A 20,350-nucleotide genomic window follows, 5' to 3' on the forward strand; every position below is an offset into this window, starting at 1 on the left:
TGACTTTTGTGTTCCTTTCGCAGAGGTGAGGCCAGAGAAGTGACAAGACAGATGCCAGTCCAGCAGGTGGGCATGTCCAGAAAGTGCAGCCTCAGGACACGGTCTGGGAACAAAGACTGCTGGAGAGTTGGAAGCTGGCAAGAGGCTCTCAGCTGTGAAGTACCTGGGGTGGGGGAGAAGTGGTCGGAGAAAGCAGAGGTAAGGTCTGTGTGTGGGACCTGAACTGAAATCCACAGCTCTATTACAAGGAATTAATCTGGTTACTAGAACCAGGGTAGATGATCAGACCAGGGCCACCAGGACCATCCACCCATTTTTCCTGAGAAAAGAAAAATAGGGCAGTCTGAGCTCTGTGAGGTGTGCAGAATGATCAGGCCCAGAGAGGCAGGAGTGTGGGACTTCATTCAGCGCCTCTTCCACCATAGAAGCAACTGTCCAGGGCAATTGTTTGATGGAATTTTTGCTCCTGACAGGCTGCCTCACCCATTATCTTCTTGTTCACATGGAATTAGTGATGCTAAGAACGATGCATAGCCAATCAGCACCTTCTGTTATTTTAATGCAAATTCTTGCTAACAACTTAGGGACTGCCTCTTCCTTTTCCTTAAAACCCCACTGTAACTGCTGCTAATGGGAACATATGTTCAGGGCAACCTAGGGGCATGTGCCCAGGGAGCCATCCTCAAGCTTTGGGCTCAAATAAACTCTATACTTAATCATATTTCCTGAATTTCATTATTTGAGGTTGACATTTTGGCAACCCAGATAGGACCTGAAGCAGGCCTAAAGGGATTGCCACTAAGTAGTGGCATCAATAGTTGGAGCCTTGGTACCAGCACAAACGACTGTTGTTTACTCGACCTCACTGGGGCTGGCAGGGGTCTCTGGTAAGGCCAGTCTTGGGATCTGAATCCTCCCAGCTTAGTTGAAGATTGAGACTTACACACTAATAATTTGATAGGGTTAGAACTGAAGCTCCACTGAAAGGTAGGAGTTTCCATTTTTATTCTCTAGAGATTCTGTTGACTGCAGATTTGTGATTTTCACTTCTGTCTGAGGTTTTGCTTGTCTTTTTACAGTTTGCAGCCTTTTCTCTCATTCGAAATTTGGTCAAGGAGAAAGTGTCATCTTTAAAACTGGCCATATTCTGAAACTTGGTTCAACTGACAAATCTAAACATTCTTCTTCTTTTTTTTTTGAGACAGAGTCTCGCTCTGTCGCCCAGGCTGGAGTGCAGTGGCATGATCTCGGCTCACTGCAACCTCTGCCTCCTGAGTTCAGGCAGTTCTCTGCCTCAGCCTCCTAAGTAGCTGGGATTAGAGGCGCCTGCCACCATGCCCTGCTAATTTTTTGTATTTTTAGTAGAGTTGGGGTTTCACCATCTTGGCCAAGCTGATCTTGAACTCCTGATCTCGTGATCCCCCTGCCTCGGCCTCCCAAAGTGCTGGGATTACAGGCATGAGTCACCGCGCTTGGCCACTTTCTTCTTTAGTGACCAAAATTCCTCCCCTTAGGCATTTTTGGTCATTCAGAAGGAAAATCTAAATTATGGGCACTTGTGCTTCTAAAGGAGACATCCATCTGCAGAGACGGCAGCTGGATTGGTGGACAATGCTTATGGTGCCACCTTCTGTCAGTATCTAGAAACATGGTCTCACTTAACCCATGGAGACCCCAGACTATAATAGCTAAAATGGGGTGCCTTTAAAATAACTAGTTTATGCACTCAATAGGAAAAATCTGCATCTAAAATTTAAAAACTGAGAGAGCTATTTTTCAATGATACTTAGAAGCTTCTAAAAGAAGTTCTGATGAAGTCATTTCTTTGCAAGAAGAAAACAGAAGATTATCTGAAACTATTTCTTTTGTTTGTTTGTTTTGAGACAGAGTCTTGCTCTGTTACCCAGGCTGGAGTGCATTGGCGTGATCTTGGCTCACTGCAACCTCTGCCTCCCAGGTTCAAACGATTCTTCTGAGCTGGGATTACAGGCATCCCCCACCTTGCCTGGCAATTTTTTTTTTTTTTTTTTTTTTTTTTTGAGACAGAGTTTCATTCTTGTTGCCCAGGCTAGAGTGCAGTGGCACAATCTCAGCTTGTTGCAACCTCCCCCTCCCGGGTTCAAGCGATTCTTCTGCCTCAGCCTCCCAGTAGCTGGGATTACAGACACCCACCACCATGCCTGGCTAATGTTTTGTGTTTTTAGTAGAGACAGGGTTTCACCATGTAGGCCAGGCTGGTCTCGAACTTCTGATCTCAGGTGATCCACCAGCCTTGGCCTCCCAAAGTGCTGGGATTACAGGTGTGAGCCACCACGCCCAGCCGTCCACAGTTCTTTTTAAAATTTAGAAGTAGTTTCAGGCTGGGTGAGGTGGCTCACACCTGTAATCCCAGCACTTTGGGAGGCCAAGGCGGGTGGATCACGAGGTCAGGAGTTCAAGACCAGCCTGGCCAAGATGGTGAAACCCCATCTCTATTAAAAATACAAAAATTAGCCGGGCATGGTGGCGGGCGCCTGTAATCCCAGCTACTTGGGAGGCTGAGGCAGAGAATCGCATGAAACCCAGGAAGCGGAGGTTGCAGTGAGCCGAGATGGCGCCACTGTACTCCAGCCTGGGTGACAGAGTGAGACTCTGTCTCAAAACAAAAACAAAAACAAACAAACAAAAAGACCATGGAGGCTTTCTCCTGTTTGTTTCCAGCTGCTGCTTCTCCTTCTGCCTCTGGGATGATCTAAACTCATCTCTTTCTGCCTGTTCCCTCAGCTCCCATACATCTCTTAAGCAGTGTTTTTGGAATTCCACAATGCACACATTTCCTTCTCTCAAAAAGGGGAAAGTATATTTAAATTTGGAACAGACTGGGCACGGTGGCTCACACCTGTAATCCCAGCACTTTGGGAGGCCAAATTGGGCAGATCACCTGAGGTCAGGAGTTCGAGACCAGCCTGGCCAACAGGGTGAAAACCCGTCTCTACTAAAAATAAAAAAAAGATTAGCGGGGAGTGGTTGCGGGCTCCTGTAATCCCAGCTACTTGGGAGACTGAGGCAGGAGAATCACTTGAATCCGGGAGGCAGAGGTCGCAGTGAGCCGAGACGGCGCTATCGCACTCCAGCCTGGGCGACAAGAAGGAAACTGCGTCTCAAAAAAACCCAAAACAACAACAACAACAACAACAAAAATAAAAAATAAAAGAAATAGGCCAGAAAAGAAATGTTAGCTCAAGCCTGTAATCCCAACACTTTGGGAGGCCAAGGCTGGTGGATCACCTGAGGTCAGGAGTTCAAGACCAGTCTGGCCAACATGGTGAAACCCCATCTCTACTAAAAACACATGTGGTGGCATGTACCTGTATTCCCAGCTACTCGGGAGGCTGAGGCAGGAGAATCGCTTGAACCCAGTAGGTGGAGGTTGCAGTAAGCTGAGATGGTGCCACTGTACTCCAGCCTGGGTGACAGAGCGAGATGCTGCCGAAAAGAAAAAGAAAAAGAACGGGAGGGAAGGAGGGAGGGAAATTAAAAAAATAAAATCCTAACATCCAGGGAATTAGTTCAGCTGAGATCAGATCTGAAACAAGTTAAAACCCTTTAAATGCTCAAACTGCCTGCTCTGGAGCCCCTGCAGGGTTTGTCAGTGCTCCAGCCTGTGGGCCAGAGGCTATGAGTCTCTGCAAACATGAGGCTATGTTTGCAGCCTGGGTTCAATTTCCAGTCCTGTTTTTTTTTTTTTTTTTTGAGACGGAGTCTTGCTGTGTTGCCCATGCTGGAGTGCAGTGGCATGATCTCGGCTCAGTGCAGCCTCCGCCTTCCAGGTTCCAGCAATTCTCCTGTCTCAGCCTCCCGAGTAGCTGGGATTATAGGTGCCCAGTACCACGCCCAGCTAATTTTTTGTATTTTTAGTACAGACAGGGTTTCACCATGTTGGCCAGGCTGGTCTTGAACTCCTGACCTCAGGTGATCCGCCTGCCTCGGCCTCCCAAAGTGCTGGGATTACAGGTGTGAGCCACCGCGCCCGGTCTTCTTTTTTTTTTTTTTTTGAGATGAAGTTTCGCTCTCGTCACCCAGGCTGGAGTGCAATGGCACGGTCTAAGCTCACTGCAACCTCCACCTCTCAGGTTCAGTCAATTCTTCTGCCTCAGCCTCCCAAGTAGGTGGGATTACAGGTGCTCACCACCACGCCTGGCTAATTTTTGTATTTTTAGTAGAGACGGGGTTTCACCGTGTTGGCCAGGCTGGTCTCGAACTCCTGACGTCAAGTGATCCACCCGCCTCAGCTTCCCAAAGTGCTGGGATTACAGGTGTGAGCAGCAAGATTTCTTTTTCTGAGCTGTCTTTAGAGTGGTTCTGTCGCTTAGGAAGACTGCTTTGCATTTCTTTGGAGATGCTTGGTTCAGCCTTGGTTAAGTCATGACCTTCGTTATGCCATTACCTTGGTTAAATCTTTGTTTTTGAGATGGAGTCTCGCTGTGTCACCCAAGCTGGAGTGCAGTGGTGCGATCTTGGCTCACTGCAACCTCTGTCTCCTGGGTTGAAGCGATTCTCCTGCCTTAGCCTCCCGAGTAGCTGGGATGACAGGTGCATGCCACCACACCTAGCTAATTTACCTTGGTTAAGTCTCACTGGTTTTGTGAGTAACTTGAAAATGTCCTTTTCGGTTTTTTTTTTTTTTTTTTTTTTTTTTTTTGAGGTGGAGTTTCGCTCTCATTGCCCAGGCTGGAGTGTAATGGCCTGATCTCGGCTCACTGCAACTTCCACCTGCCAGGTTCAAGCGGTCCTCCTGCCTCAGCCTCCCAAGTAGCTGGGATTACATGCATGCACCACCACACCTGGCTAATTTTGTATTTTTAGTAGAGACAAAGTTTCACCATGTTGGCCAGGCTGGTCTTGAACTCCTGATCTCAGGTGATCCACCCACCTTGGCCTCCCAAAGTGCTGGGATTACAGACATGAGCCACCGCACCCGGCCAAGTTTTTTCTTTTTTTATATGTAATAAGTTGGATAAAGTGTTTATAAAAAGTTAAAAGTAGGCCCTCAAGCAGGTAAAGTAGGCTTGCTTCTTTTCAGAGCTATCCATGCTGATTCCAGGCATAGAGAATGCCTCCTTTGCCCTATTCATTAAAGGGCTTCACCCTGAAGTCAGTAATCTAATAGAGAAACAAGCTAAGTTGAAAAGACCCTGTGATGGTTAATATTAGCTGTCAACCTGATTGGATTGAAGGATGGTAAAGTATTGTTCTTGGGTGTGTTGTGAGGGTGTTGCCAGAGGAAATTGACATTGGAGTCAGTGGACTGAGAGAGGAAGACCCACCCTCAATGGGGGTGGGCACCATCCGATTGGCTGACAGTGTGGCTGGAACAAAGCAGGTGGAGGAGGGTGGGAGAAGCTGGCTTGCTGAGTCTTCTGGCTTTTGTAGCCACCCAGTGAGTTCACCTTGCCGGCTGCCTAGATGGAGCGGATTTATCAGGACAGGGGAATTGCAATGCAGAACGAGTAATTTACACAGAGCTAGCTGTGTGGGCGACTGGAGTTTTATTATTACTCAAATTAGACATCCCAAGAATTTGCAGATCAGAATTTTTAAAGATAATTTGGCCGCTCAGGAAGTAGGAGTGCTGATTGATCTGGCTGGAGATGGAATCACAGGGAGGTCAAAGTGAGGTTTCCTTGTTGTCTTCTGTTCCTGGGTACGATGGCAGAACTGGCTGAGCCAGATAGCCGGTCTGTGTGGTATCAGCTGATCCATAGACTACAGGGTCTTGCAGAATAAATACCTCAAGCACTGATCTTCGGATTACAATGGTGATGTTATCCCCAGGAGCAATTTCGGGAGGTTTGGACTCACAGCCAGAGGCTGGATGACCTTTAAATCAAAATTTCTTTTTTTTTTTTTCAAAGAAGCCCCATTTTATTACAGGGAGCATACAAAGCCGTTTCCTCATAAGGAAAAGTACAGCTTCCCTTCTCCAGGGTGACAGATGAGCCTTTTCTGAAGTTCTCAGCTTTCTCTTCTATCGATATTTCGCATGTCAGTTAAAGTGTTTGTAGAGATAGCTGATGCGTTTATTGAGGTTGTGCAGCTCATCAGCAAACATTCTATTTCCAACCATTTTCTTCTTTAGCATACAGCATTGCAATTCATTCCCCTTCCAATCTCGAAGCCATATGGGGTCCCTGATCAGTTTTTGGGGTACTTTTCAAAGTTTCCCAGGATCCTGATGTTGTCATACACTCTGAACATGGCCATCCTCTCGTTCCAAGGATCAACTACTTTGGGGGGTAGGAGCCTTATACCGATCAATCTAGGAACACCAAGAGAGAAGCTTCTGCATGCCACACCTAGTCCCACAGGCGCCTACCTGCCCCACATAAGAGGCTCCCTGCCATTTCTCTAGTCTGCCCCTTCAACAGCACACCAAATAAGCCCAAGAATGAGGACCAGATGTGGCCCTCAAGAAGACAACAGGAACCGTCCCTGTCGACTTCACACGGGTACTAACGTGAAGGCAGCCACCTTGGGCCTTAAAATTTCTAATCTTGTAGCTAATTTTTACTCCTACAAAGGCAGACTGGTTCCTAGGCACGAAGGGGATCTTTCTGGGAAATGGCTATTATCAATTTTGTTTCAGAGTCAAACTATAAGCTAAATTCCTTCCCAAGGTTAGTTGGCCTGTGCCCAGGCATGAACAAAGACAGCCTAAAGGTTAGAAGCAAGATGGAGTCGGGCAGGTCTGATCTCTTTCACTGTCATCATTTCCTCAGTTGTAATTTTTGCAGAGGCAGTTTCACTTTCATCTTTCTCCTGTGCTGGATGCCTCCTCCGTTCCCCCTGCCCTTGGACATCAGACTCCAGGTTCTTTGGCCTTTGGACTCTTGGACTTAAGCCAGTGGTTTGCTTGGGACTCTTGGGCCTTCAGCCGCAGATTGAAGCCTGCACTGTTGGCTTCCCTACTTTTGAGGCTTTTGGACTCCGACTGAGCCACTCCTGGCTTCCTTCTTCTGCAGCTTGCAGACGGTGTATCATGGGACTCCACCCTGTGATGGTGTGAACCAGTTCTCCCTAATATACTCCGTTTCATATATATGTCTATTCTATTAGTTCTGCCCCTCTGGAGAACCCTGACTAATACAGACCCTTGTGTAACTTTGATCTCCAAAATATGGCTTTCTAGCATTTAGCTGGCTATTTTGAAACTCTTTGTAAAAAAAATTTATATATATGAAGGAAATCTCCATTTGTAAGGGCGTCTCCCTCCCTGCACCCAAACTGCTAGAAACTGAAGATGGGGAAGACATTGGCTGAAGACACTGTCTTACAGTTTACATCACAGACCTTACCTTTGGTGGAAATACTTTTCCTGGCAACCTCGTCTTCACTAGGTGTAGGGACCAGCCCCACAGGATCGGTGGGTTTTTCTCCCCATGTGCAGAGACGAGAGATTGTAGAAATAAAGACACAAGACAAAGAGATAAAAGAAAAGACAGGTGGGCCTGGGGGACCACTAACACCAAGATGCGGAGACGGGTAATGGCCCCGAATGTCTGGCTGCGTTGTTATTTATTGGATACAAAGCAAAAGGGGCAGGGTAAAGAGTGTGAGTCATCTCCAATGATAGGTAAGGTCACGTGGGTCACGTATCCACTGGACAGGGGGCCCTTCCCTGCCTGGCAGCCAAGGCAGAGAGGGGGAGAGAGAGAGACAGCTTGCGCCATTATTTCTGCATATCAGAGACTTTTAGTACTTTCACTAGTTTGCTACTGCTATCTAGAAGGCAGAGCCAGGTGTACAGGATGGAACATGAAGGCGGACTAGGAGTGTGACCACTGAAGCACAGCATCACAGGGAGATGGTATGCCTCCGGATAACTGAAGGTGGGCCTGACTGATGTCAGGCCCTCCACAAGAGATGGAGGAGTAGAGTCTTCTCTGAACTCCCATGGGGAAAGGGAGACTCCCTTTCCCGGTCTGCTAAGTAGCCGGTGTTTTTCCTTGACACTGACGCTACTGCTAGACCATGGTCCGCTTGACAACAGGCGTCTTCCCAGACGCTGGCGTTACCGCTAGACCAAGGAGCCCTCTGGTGGCCCTGTCCGGGCATAACAGAAGGCTCGCACGCTTGTCTTCTGGTCACTTCTCACTATGTCCCCTCAGCTCCTATGTCTGTATGGCCTGGTTTTTCCTAGGTTATGATTGTAGAGCAAGGATTATTGTAATATTGGAATAAAGAGTAATTGCTACAAACTAACGATTAATGATTTTCATATATAATCATGTCTATGATCTAGATCTAGTATAACTCTTGTTGTTTTATATATTTTATTATACTGGAAAAGCTCGTGCCCTCGGTCTCTTGCCTCGGCACGTAGGTGGTTTGCCGCCCACAACTAGGCTTTTACCTACACCCTTCTTCCTTGGTTTGAATTCAGCTCTGTGCTTTTGAGATGTGAATTTTTTCTACTTTGTTTCACCTCAGTCATCCCTTTAGAAGTGCTAATTTAGTGTTGCCTAGCTAACAGTTGCTTAGGGATCATGTAAAAGGGGGAAATAAAAGCTATTTGAGAGCATAATCAGGTTAAGTATAATGCTAAAACTTACTTTACAAGTTAGTTGGTCTTGCTAAGATTTATCTTTGGTAGAAATGGGGAATTGGAGAGAAGATTCTTTATAAAAACTATAAGATCTGCTTCTGTCTGTATGTCTATATGTTTATATCTGTCATGTGTATGTGATATTTCACTACCAAAATATATGAAAAAGCTATAATTAATTGGCTTAAAGAAGGGACTGCTTGGCTGGGTGTGGTGGCTCACACCTGTAATCCTAGCACTTTGGGAGGCCAAGGTGGGTGGATCATGAGGTCAGGAGATCGAGACCATCCTGGCTAACACGGCAAAACCCCGTCTCTACTAAAAATACAAAGAAAAATTAGCCAGGTGTGGTGGCAGGCGCCTGTAGTCCCAGCTACTCAGGAGACTGAGGCAGGAGAATGGCATGAACCTGGGAGGCGGAGCTTGCAGTGAGCCGAGATCACGCTACTGCACTCCATCCTGGGTGACAGAGGGAGACTGAGTCTAAAAAAAAAAGCACAGTGATGCTAGGCCACAGTCTGGGCCCCTGTGTCTGAACAGTAGGTTTTCTTGGAGTATTGGTGTGCTCTTTAATAGAAAATTGTAAGAGTTGGGCCGGGCATGGTTGTTCATCCTTGTAATTCTAGCACTTTGAGGCCATGAGATTGAGACCAGCCTGGGTAGGATAGTGAGACCCTATCACTGTTATTTTAAAAATTAGGAAAAAGAAAATTGTAAGAGTTTATAAAAGGTTTTTGGGAATCTTACTTTGTATAGTCAAAGCTGCCTGAGAATGGACGATTGATAATACACTAATATAAAAGTTAAATTTTGTTTTCTCCATTGAATAAGAATTTCATGTTGTGTTAAGAAGAGATAGTAAGCTGGGTGTGGTGGCTTATGCCTGTAATCCCAGCACACTGGGAGGCCAAGGTGGGTGGATCACTTGAGGTCAGGACCTGACCAACATGGTGAAACCCTGTCTCTACTAAAAATACAAAAAATAGCCAGGTGTGGTGGTACATGCCTGTAATCTCAGCTACTTGGGAGGCTGAGGCAGGAAAACCACTTGAACTCGGGAGGTGGAGGTTGCAGTGAGCTGAAATTGTGCCACTGCACTCCAATCTGGGCAACAGAGCGAGGCTCTATCTAAAAAAAAAAAAAGTAAAAGATTTGTTTACCTTTTGAATAAACTGCAAAAAAAGGGGGCTGGGAGAATTTGCCTCATGCTATCTTTATTATGTCTCTTGATTGGGAACTGAGTCTCTGCTCTATTTTAGAGTAAAAGAGTTGCTCTTTGAAATCTTTATTTTTTTTATTATACTTTAAGTTCTAGGGTACATGTGCACAATGTGCAGGTTTGTTACATATGTATACATGTGCCATGTTGGTGTGCTGCACCCATTAACTCGTCATTTACATTAGGTATATCTCCTAATGCTATCCCTCCCCACTCCCCTCACCCCACAACAGGCCCTGGTGTGTGATGTTCCCCTTCCTGTGTCCAAGTGTTCTCATTGTTCAATTCCCCCCTATGAGTGAGAACATGCGGTGTTTGGTTTTTTGTCCTTGCGATAGTTTGCTGAGAATGATGGTTTCCAGCTTCATCCATGTCCCTACAAAGGACATGAACTCATCCTTTTTATGGCTGCATAGTATTCCATGGTGTATATTGCGACATTTTCTTAATCCAGTCTATCATTGATTGACATTTAGACACAAGTCTTTGCTATTGTGAATAGTGCCACAATAAACATGTGTGTGCATGTGTCTTTATAGCAGCCTGATTTATAATCCTTTGGGTATATACCCAGTAACGAGATGGCTGGGTCAAATGGTATTTCTAGTTCTAGATCCTTGAGGAATCGCCAGACTGTCTTCCACAATGGTTGAACTAGTTTACAGTCCCACCAACAGTGTAAAAGTGTTCCTATTTCTCCACATCCTCTCCAGCACCTGTTGTTTCCTGACTTTTTAATGATCACCATTCTAACTGGTGTGAGATGGTATCTCATTGTGGTTTTGATTTGTATTTCTCTGATGGCCAGTGATGATGAGCATTTTTTCATGTGTCTGTTGGCTGCATAAATGTCTTCTTTTGAGAAGTGTCTGTTCATATCCTTTGCCCACTTTTTAATGGGGTTGTTTGTTTTTTCTTGTAAGTTTGTTTGAGTTCTTTGTAGATTCTGGATATTAGCCCTTTGTCAGATGAGTAGATTGCAAAAATTTTCTCCCATTCTGTAGGTTGCCTGTTCACTCTGATGGTAGTTTCTTTTGCTGTGCAGAAGCTCTTTAGTTTAATTAGATCCCATTTGTCAGTTTTGGCTTTTGTTGCCATTGCTTTTGGTGTTTTAGACATGAAGTCCTTGCCCATGCCTATGTCCTGAATGGTATTGCCTAGGTTTTCTTCTAGGGTTTTTATGGTTTTAGGTCTAACATTTAAGTCTTTAATCCATCTTGAATTAATTTTTGTATAAGGTGTAAGGAAGGGATCCAGTTTCAGCTTTCTACATATGGCTAGCCAGTTTTCCCAGCACCATTTATTAAATAGGGAATCCTTTCCCCATTTCTTGTTTTTGTCAGGTTTGTCAAAGATCAGATGGTTGTAGATGTGTGGTATTGTTTCTGAGGGCTCTGTTCTGTTCCATTTGTCTATATCTCTGTTTTGGTACCAGTACCATGCTGTTTTGGTTACTGTAGCCTTGTAGTATAGTTTGAAGTCAGGTAGTGTGATGCCTCCAGCTTTGTTCTTTTGGCTTAGGATTGTCTTGGCAATGTGGGCTCTTTTTTAGTTCCATATAAACTTTAAAGTAGTTTTTTCCAATTCTGTGAAGAAAGTCATTGGTAGCTTGATGGGGATGGCATTGAATCTATAAATTACCTTGGGCAGTATGGCCATTTTCACGATATTGATTCTTCCTATCCATGAGCATGGAATGTTCTTCCATTTATTTGTGTCCTCTTTTATTTCTTTGAGCAGTGGTTTGTAGTTCTCCTTGAAGAGGTCCTTCACATCTCTTGTAAGTTGGATTCCTAGGTATTTTATTCTCTTTGAAGCAATTGTGAATGGGAGTTCACTCATGATTTGGCTCTCTGTCTGTTATTGGTGTACAAGAATGCTTGTGATTTTTGCACATTGATTTTGTATCCTGAGACTTTGCTGAAGTTGCTTATCAGCTTAAGGAGATTTTGGGCTGAGACAATGGGGTTTTCTAAATATACAATCATGCCATCTGCAAACAGGGACAATTTGACTTCCTCTTTTCCTAATTGAATACCCTTTATTTCTTTCTCCTGCCTGATTGCCCTGGCCAGAACTTCCAACACTACATTGAATAGGAGTGGTGAGAGAGGGCATCCCTGTCTTGTGCCAGTTTTCAAAGGGAATGCTTCCAGTTTTTGCCCATTCAGTATGGTATTGGCTGTGGGTTTGTCATAAATAGCTCTTATTATTTTGAGATATGTCCCATCGATACCTAATTTATTGAGAGTTTTTAGCATGAAGGGCTGTTGAATTTTGTCAAGGCCTTTTCTGCATCTGTTGAGATAATCATGTGGTTTTCGTCTTTAGTTCTGTTTATATGCTGATTTAACATATAATGTTAAATCAATAAACATTATATGTTTATTGATTTGCATATATTGAACCAACCTTGCATCCCAGGGATGAAGCCCACTTAATCATGGTGGATAAGCTTTTTGATGTGCTGCTGGATTCGGTTTGGCAGTATTTTACTGAGGATTTTTGCATCAATGTTCATCAGGGATATTAGTCTAAAATTCTCTTTTTTTGTTGTGTCTCTGCCAGCCTTTGGTATCAGGATGATGCTGGCCTCATAAAATGAGTTAGGGAGGACTCCCTCTTTTTCTGTTGATTGGAATAGTTTCAGAAGGGATGGTACCAGCTCCTCCTTGTACCTCTGGTAGCATTCAGCTGGGACTACAGGTGCCTACCACCATATCTGGCTAATTTTTGTATTTTTAGTAGAGACGGGGTTTCACCATGTTGGCCAGGCTGGCCTCAAACTCCTGACCTCAGGTGATCTACCAGCCTTGACCTCCCAAAGTGCTGGGATTACAGGTGCGAGCCACCATGCCAGGCCGTAAACCACTTTTCGAAAAGAATCAAAGTAAAACAGTAATTGTCTACGGATGACAAAAGACTTATAGTAGCCATAGTTAAAGATGCCTGTGACAAGGAAAATTGGTTATTTCTGTGGCATCTAACAATGTAACATCATGATCATAATTATGACTGATAACATATACCAGGACATAGCAAAATTTTAGAAATCTCATATGATTTTGGAACAAATATTAATCACACATTTATACTTGTGTGATACACATATAACTCAAAGAAAGTTAAACGCTATTGTTTATTTGACAATGCTTCCTGTATGATTCTAACATACCGAGTAAGCCTACTATTTGGATTTCCAGGAGTTTCTATTTGTTATGTCCAGGTTATGTCCACATTAGTTCAGGTCAAAAAGACTTAATTTTAGAATTTGAAATTTGATTTTTGGCTGGGTACAGTGGCTCACACTGGTAATCCCAGCACATTGGGAAGCCAAGGAAGGCAGATTGCTTGAGCCCAGGAGTTCAAGACCAGCCTGGACAATATGATCAAGCCTCATCTCTAAAAAAAGAATTTAAAAATTAAGCCGAGTGTGGTGGCGTGCATCTGTAGTCTCAGCTGCTCTAGAGGCTGAGGTGGGAGTACTGCTTGAGCCCAGGAGGGAGAGGTTACAGTGAGCCATGACTGTGCCACTGCACTCCAGCCTGAGTAAAAGAGAGAGACCCTATCTCAAAAAAAAAAAAAATTGATTTTGGGAAGTATGTCAAATATCAAAGGTTTAAAACATTTGATATCAAAATATGGCCAGACACGGTGGCTCACGCCTATAATCACAGCACTTTGGGAGGCCAAGGTGGGTGGATCACCTGAGGCCATGAGTTCGAGACCAGCCTGACCAATGTGGCAAAACCCTATCTCTACTAAAAATGCAAAAATTACCCAGGCGTGGTGGTGCACACCTGTAATCCCAGCTAGTTGGGTGGCTGAGGTAGGAGAATCATTTGAATCCAGGAGGCGGAGGTTATAGTGAGCTGAGATCACACCACTACACTCGAGACTGGGTGACAGAGCGAGATTCCATCTAAAAAAAAAAAAAAGGAAAAAAGAAAACATTTGATATCAAAATAGGATCACAGGTCTGTGTAAAATAAGCCGTTCATTTAGCCAGAATGGGAGAGAGCAGTGGTTCTCCCAGCACGGAGTTTGAGATCTGAGAATGGACAGACTGCCTCCTCAAGTGGGTCCCTGACCCCTAAGTAGCCTAACTGGGAGGCACCCTCCAGAATGGGGGCAGACTGACACCTCACATGGCCGGGTACCCCTCTGAGACGAAGCTTCCAGAGGAACGATCAGGCAGCAACATTTGCTGTTCAGCAATATTCACTGTTCTGCAGCCTCCGCTGCTGATACCCAGGCAAACAGGGTCTGGAGTGGACCTCCAGCAAACTCCAACAGACTTGCAGCTGAGGGTCCTGACTGTTAGAAGGAAAACTAACAAACAGAAAGGACATCCACACCAAAACCCCATCTGTACATCACCATCATCAAAGACCAAAGGTAGATAAAACCACGAAGATGGGGAAAAAACAGAGCAGAAAAGCTGAAGATTCTAAAAATCAGAGCGCCTCTCCCCCTCCAAAGGAATGCAGCTCCTCACCAGCAATGGAACAAAGCTGGACAGCACTAAATACCCACAAGAGAAAGCAGGAAAGTTCTAAAATTGACACCCTAACATCACAACTAAAAGAACTAGAGAAGCAAGAGCAAACACATTTAAAAGCTAGCAGAAGGCAAGAAATAACTAAGATCAGAGCAGAACTGAAGGAGATAGAGACACAAAAAACCCTTCAAAAAATCAATGAATCCAGGAGCTGGTTTTTTGAATAGATCAACAAAATTGATAGACCGCTAGCAAGACTAATAAAGAAGAAAAGAGAGAAGAATCAGATAGACGCAATAAAAGATGATAAAGGGGATATCACCACCGATCCCACAGAAATACAAACTACCATCAGAGAATACTATGAACACCTCTACACAATAAAACTAGAAAATCTAGAAGAAATAGATAAATTCCTGGACACATACACCCTCCCAAGACTAAACCAGGAAGAAGTTGAATCCCTGAATAGACCAATAACAGGCTCTGAAATTGAGGCAATAATTAATAGCCTACCAACCAAAAAAAGTCCAGGACCAGATGGATTCACAGCTGTGGTCCCAGCTACTTGGGAGGCTGAGGCAGGAGAATCGCTTGAACCCTGGAGGTGGAGATTGCAGTGAGCTGAGATCACACTGCTGCACTCCAGCCTGGGAAACAGAGGGAGACTCTATCTCAAAAAAAAAAAAAAAAGAAAAGAAAAAAGTGGTTTACAATCAGCTACAGTCCAAAGTTTATCTTTTCTTCAAGGAAATTCATGGAAAGGACACTGAGAAGTACTCTTGAATACAGGTTTCTAATAAACTTAGAGATCATACCATTGGACTAGGTAAAAACTTCCACAACGCTAATGAAAAACTGATGCATTCATGAAGATTTCTAACCCAGCATCAGGCATTACAATAATTAATTACACTGGACTGAAATTATTTTTATGACTTTTTTGTTGAAACATTGCTAACTCTTTTTGTTTTGTTTTCGAGAGTTAAGAAAACTTTTGTTTTTTTTTTTGGGATGGAGTTTCGCTCTTGTTGCCCAGGCTGTAGTGCAGTGGTGCAATCTCGGCTCACTGCAACCTCCGCCTCCCGGGTTCAAGCGATTCTTCTGCCTCAGCCTCCTGCGTAGCTGGGATTATAGGTGTGCGCCACCATGCCTTTAGTAGAGACGGGGTTTCACCATGTTGGCCAGGCTGGTCTCGAACTCCTGACCTCAAGTGATCCACCCTCCTTGGCCTCCCAAAGTGCTGGGATTACAGGCATGAGCCACAGTACCTGGCCAAAAACTTAAAACAAAAAAAATCTGTTTAGAGCTTATAGCAATTGGGTAAAATATATTTTTGTGAGCAAAATTGAAGCTTTTATCTTTCCTTCTACCTGATTTCTCCAGAATTCAGAAACTATGAATGAGTATTCTTATTTTATTGTAATATAATTATTTGCATAATTTTAGTAAAAATTTTTTTTCCTTTGTTAACAGAACACAATTGAAGACACTGGTTATTCTAGCAAGGCTTTGACTGGAATGGCATATTTTCAGATATGACCAGACTGCTCTGAGGAATTCAGGTTGGCTTTATAGAGTCAATAAAAAGCTACTTGGAAAGAGTGGCCATGTACCTTATCTATACAGTTCCCTTACAAGGTTCCTGATCTTGAGGTAAGTAAATAATGTCCCTTTCTGACAGGCCCAGGAACCTCAAATATTTTGGGGCCTTGAGAAAAGAGGAACTCACCCAGTTCATGCAGGTGTTACAGGCACAATCTGAAGATGAATCTTTGGCTTTTTAAAGCCTCAGATTAAAAAGTCTAATCTGAAATTCTCTATGAAAATTCCTTCAAAGCCAACTTGAAAAGAACCTTTATGATCAGTCATGATTCTTGTTCCACTTTATGCAAATAATGAAGCTGAGTACAATGCTAAAACTTATTTTACAAGTAACTTGGTCCCACTAAGATTTATCTTTGGTAGAAATGGGGAATCTGAGAGAGAAATATTATGTTTCAGAAGAAAACTATTTTATACCTATTAATAGATTCCAGCCCTGATGATTGTTTCTGAGTTTTTATTATTTTCCTGCAATCCTTAATTATTTCCTGGCTACAACAAGTCTTTAAAGAAGGGCTGGGTTTTAATTTTCTTTATGATGTTTTTAGTTCACGCATAAATTGAATTGTTTTTTTCTGTTCTGGCATACACATTTCTTTTTGATTATAATTCTTATGTGCATTATATTTCTACTATGTATCTCTCTCTCTCTCTCTTTTTTTTTTTTTTGAGATGGAGTTTCACTCTTGTTGCCCAGGCTGGAGTGCAATGGCTTGATCTTAGCTCACTGCAACCTCTGCCTCCTGGGTTCAAGTGATTCTCCTGCCTCAGCCTCCAGAGTAGCTGGGATTACAGGTGCTTGCCACCATGCCCGGCTAATTTTTTGTATTTTTAGTAGAGATGGGGTTTCACCATGTTGGCCAGGCTGGTCTCAAACTCCTGACCTCAAGTGGTCCACCTGCCTCAGCCTCCCAAAGTGCCGGGATTGCAGGCATGAGCCACCACGCCCAGCTGTATCTCTCATTGTTTTACTTCTCCTAAGAAAACCAAATTCATGGTATTCTGAAGACTAGAGATGATTCAACAGGCAACAGCAGTTATATAAATTGATGACTTGGCTGAGGTCTCATTTTTGCCACCCTGCGATGCCATCCCAATTTGGCTTTTGGCTTTCTTCAGATTCCTCACTGAGAGGTATCCTTCCCTGATATAATTTAGATATTTGTCCTCACCCAAATCTGATATTGAAATATAATCCCCAACATTGGAGGTGGGGCCTGGTGGGAGGTGGTTGGCTCACGGTGGTGGATTTCTCACGAATGGCTTAGCACCCTCCCTTTGGTGCTGTCCTGGTGATAGTGGGTTCTCATGAGATCTGCTCTTTTAAAAGTGTGGCACCTCACCTGCCACTCTCTCCCTCTCTCTCTCTTGTTCCTGCTTTCCCTTTGTGACATGCCCACTCCCCCTTTACCTTTTGCCCTGATTGTCAGCTTCCTAAGGCCTTCCTAGAAGCTGAACAGATGCCAGCACCATGCTTCCTGTAAAGCCTGCAGAACCATGTGCCAATTAAACCTCTTTTCTTATATATTACCCAATATCAGGTATTTCTTATTTTTATTTATTTATTTACTTACTTATTTATTTATTTTCATGCAAGATAGGTTCTTACTCTGTCACCCAGGCTAGAGTACAGTGGCACGACCATGGCTCACGGCAGCCTTCTCCTCCCTAGGCTCAGGTGATTCTCCCACCTCAGCCTCTCGAGTGACTGAGACTACAGGCATGTACCACCATGCCTGGCTAATTTTTTTTGAATTTTTAGTAAAGGTGAGGTTTTGCCATGTTGCCCAGGCTGGTCTCAAACTCCTGGGCTCAAGCCATCTTCCCACCTCGGCCTCCCAAAGTGTTGTGATTACAGGCGCGAGCCAGTGCAGCCAGCTGGTTATTTCTTTATAGCAATGCAAGAATGGCTTAATACATCTCCCCTCCCCTAGATGGGACAAGGCCATCTGATAATTAACCTTCCTAGAAACTCAGGACTAAGCTCCTGAACATAAAGGGAGCCAAAACAATTTGCATTTTTCTATGAGGCCTTCTTTGAAAGGTCTTCATGAAAAGGGGAGAAATGGGGAAAAAAATAGCACAGAGCAGTCTGAGCTATGTGAGGTGTGCCAAAGTTATCAGGCCCAGAGAGACAGGAGAGTGGGGCTTTTCGTTTTGTTTTTGTTTGAGACAACATAGTGAGAGCCTGTCTTTATAAAAAATTTTAAAAAATTATCCAAGCATAAGGGCATGTGCCTGTGGTCCCAGCTACTGAGGCAGGCTGAGGAGAGAGGATTGCTTGAATCTGGGAGGTTGAGGCTGCAGTAAGCTGTGATCACACCACTGCACTCCAAACTGGGTGACAGAGTGAGACCCTGTCTCAAAAAAAAAAAAAAAAGAACCCACTGCTGCTAATTGGAGCATCTATTCAGGGGAACTTGAATCTAGGCTCCCAGGTGGCCATCCTTAAACTTTGGGCTTGAATAAACTTTGTACTTAATCATATTTTCTAAATCTCATTATTTAAAGTCGAGAATTCATTCCTCCCTTCATCTGTTCATTCATATGTCTGTCCTTTCACCCACCAATCCGCTCATCTAGCCATCCACCCATTTGTCTGTTAGTCCATCCATCCATCCATCCATCCACTCACCCAGACATCCATCCATCCATCCATCTGTCCTTTCACCCACCCATTTATTCATCCATCCATCCATCCATCCATCCATCCATCCATCCATCCATCCCAATGAGTCATCCATCCATCTATCCATCCATCCATCTGTCCGTCCATCCATCTTATATTTTGGGGGGCATGTCTGATGTGTCAGATACTGTGGCAGGTGCACAGACACAAATTCGGAAGACAGATCTCCACTTAGAAGTCTGCCAGGCACCTCAGCTCAACATATCTCCAGCTGACTTCATTTTATCTTCCTCCTCCCATCTCTTGACGTTCTGTTCAAGCATTTAGTAAATGCCTGTCATCTATAGCCTGAACCCACCTGGGTTGCCCTTAGTTGTCTGATTCACATCCATTCTAATTCCTTGGCTTCTCTCAACCATGTCTGCTCCTTTTCCTCCTCTTGGCCATTCCTGAGTGTACCTGGATCACTACAGCAGTATCTATGCTGTTTCCTCCTTTTCTAGGTGACCATTTGTCCTTCTGCCAGAGGGCTCTGTGGGAAATACAGATTCGATCCTGCTGTTTCTTACTGGGAGCCCTCCATGGCTCCCAGTCCCTGGAATGGGCAACTTTCAGCTCTTGGTCGTGGGAGCCTCCTACCTGTGCATGGTGTGTTCTTCCAGGGCCCATGCCCACTCCCTCCTTCCCAGCATTCCAGTTTGGCCCTTGAGGCCTCCTCGGAGTCATCTCCCTCCCAGATGTGCAATGCATTTTGGGTTCTCACAGCTTCCCCTCCTTACCTGCAAAGGTTGAACAGACCTGGATCTGCTATCCTGCTTTGCCACTTCCTGCTGCATGACCTGCATTATGAAGTTCTCTAGACTCAGGGTTTCCATTGGCTAATAGGATCAGCCAATCTGCCTTTGAGGAGTGGACGAAGCTTGGCACTTAGTAGGTGCCCATGAGGCATCAGAAACTGCCCTTGTTGAATGATGCTCTAATGCGGTGTTGACATCTCTGTCCTACTAGACTGGGGTTGCTTTGAGGACTCCAATTCTGTCTTTTCATCCTGATTCCATGATGGAACAGACCCACAGGCCCTTATCAGCATTCCAAAAAGCAAAAAGCTGTGAAAATGAAAAGGACTTTTTTTTTTTTTGCTGTAAACTTGGTGCCAAAATTTGCAAAAGCTGACCTGACCCAAGGTGTTGGCAGCATCCCAACACTCCCTCTGTTACAGGCACCTCTGCTGGTTGCTGACAATGTATATGTTTTAATTTTTAAAATGCATTTGTCTTTTTGTGACCATGGGTTTAATTGCACTGTGAATTCATACAAAAAGGGTAGCATGTACCCAGTGCTCACTGTGGGAAGGACACATGGAAACACTCTCTTTGTCAATAGTGCAGAAAGCATCAGTGATGTTGGGAAGCCATCAAAAGACAAGCAGTTGGGCTGTGCGTGGTGGCTCATGCTTATAATCCTAGCACTTTGGGAGGCTGAAGTGGGAGGATTGCTTGAGGTCAAGAGTTCAAGACCAACCTGGCCAACATAGCAAGATCCCCTCTCTATTAAAAAAAATACAAACAGTTGAAAATTTATAATAATTGTGATTACCAAGAGCCATTGAAATATGGAAAACACAGGGTCAGTGGGGTGTGGTGTAGGGAGAGAGATATTGACCAGGAACGGATGGAAAGGAATTGGCAATGAAGTAGTCACTGTATGCCAAGGAGTGGTTTGTTGGTTATGAAAGAAGCTGGAATACAGCAGGAAGAACTGAACTTTAAAGGTGAGCATGAATATTCAAGAAGTGTCATGGTGTAAAACAAT

At 44.2% G+C, this 20,350-nt stretch overlaps 1 long non-coding RNA gene and 1 pseudogene across 2 annotated transcripts in view; one reads left to right on the forward strand and one right to left on the reverse strand.

The window, feature by feature from the left end:
* Positions 1-20,350, forward strand: part of LOC115931844 (uncharacterized) — a 31,678-nt gene that overhangs the window by 1,624 nt on the left and 9,704 nt on the right. Inside the window, exons 2-3 of one of the 2 annotated variants that reach the window (XR_010132418.1) lie at positions 24-198; positions 15,781-15,960. This is a non-coding gene — a long non-coding RNA (uncharacterized lncRNA). Of the gene's footprint in view, positions 1-23; positions 199-15,780; positions 19,187-20,350 lie in introns of both variants that reach the window. The other variant, XR_010132419.1, reaches the window with a different exon arrangement.
* On the reverse strand, positions 6,008-6,383 carry LOC101150848 (large ribosomal subunit protein mL51-like; annotated as a pseudogene).

This window comes from Gorilla gorilla, chromosome 22 (genome assembly GCF_029281585.2).
Source record: "Gorilla gorilla gorilla isolate KB3781 chromosome 22, NHGRI_mGorGor1-v2.1_pri, whole genome shotgun sequence".
NCBI classification, from domain to species: domain Eukaryota; kingdom Metazoa; phylum Chordata; class Mammalia; order Primates; family Hominidae; genus Gorilla; species Gorilla gorilla.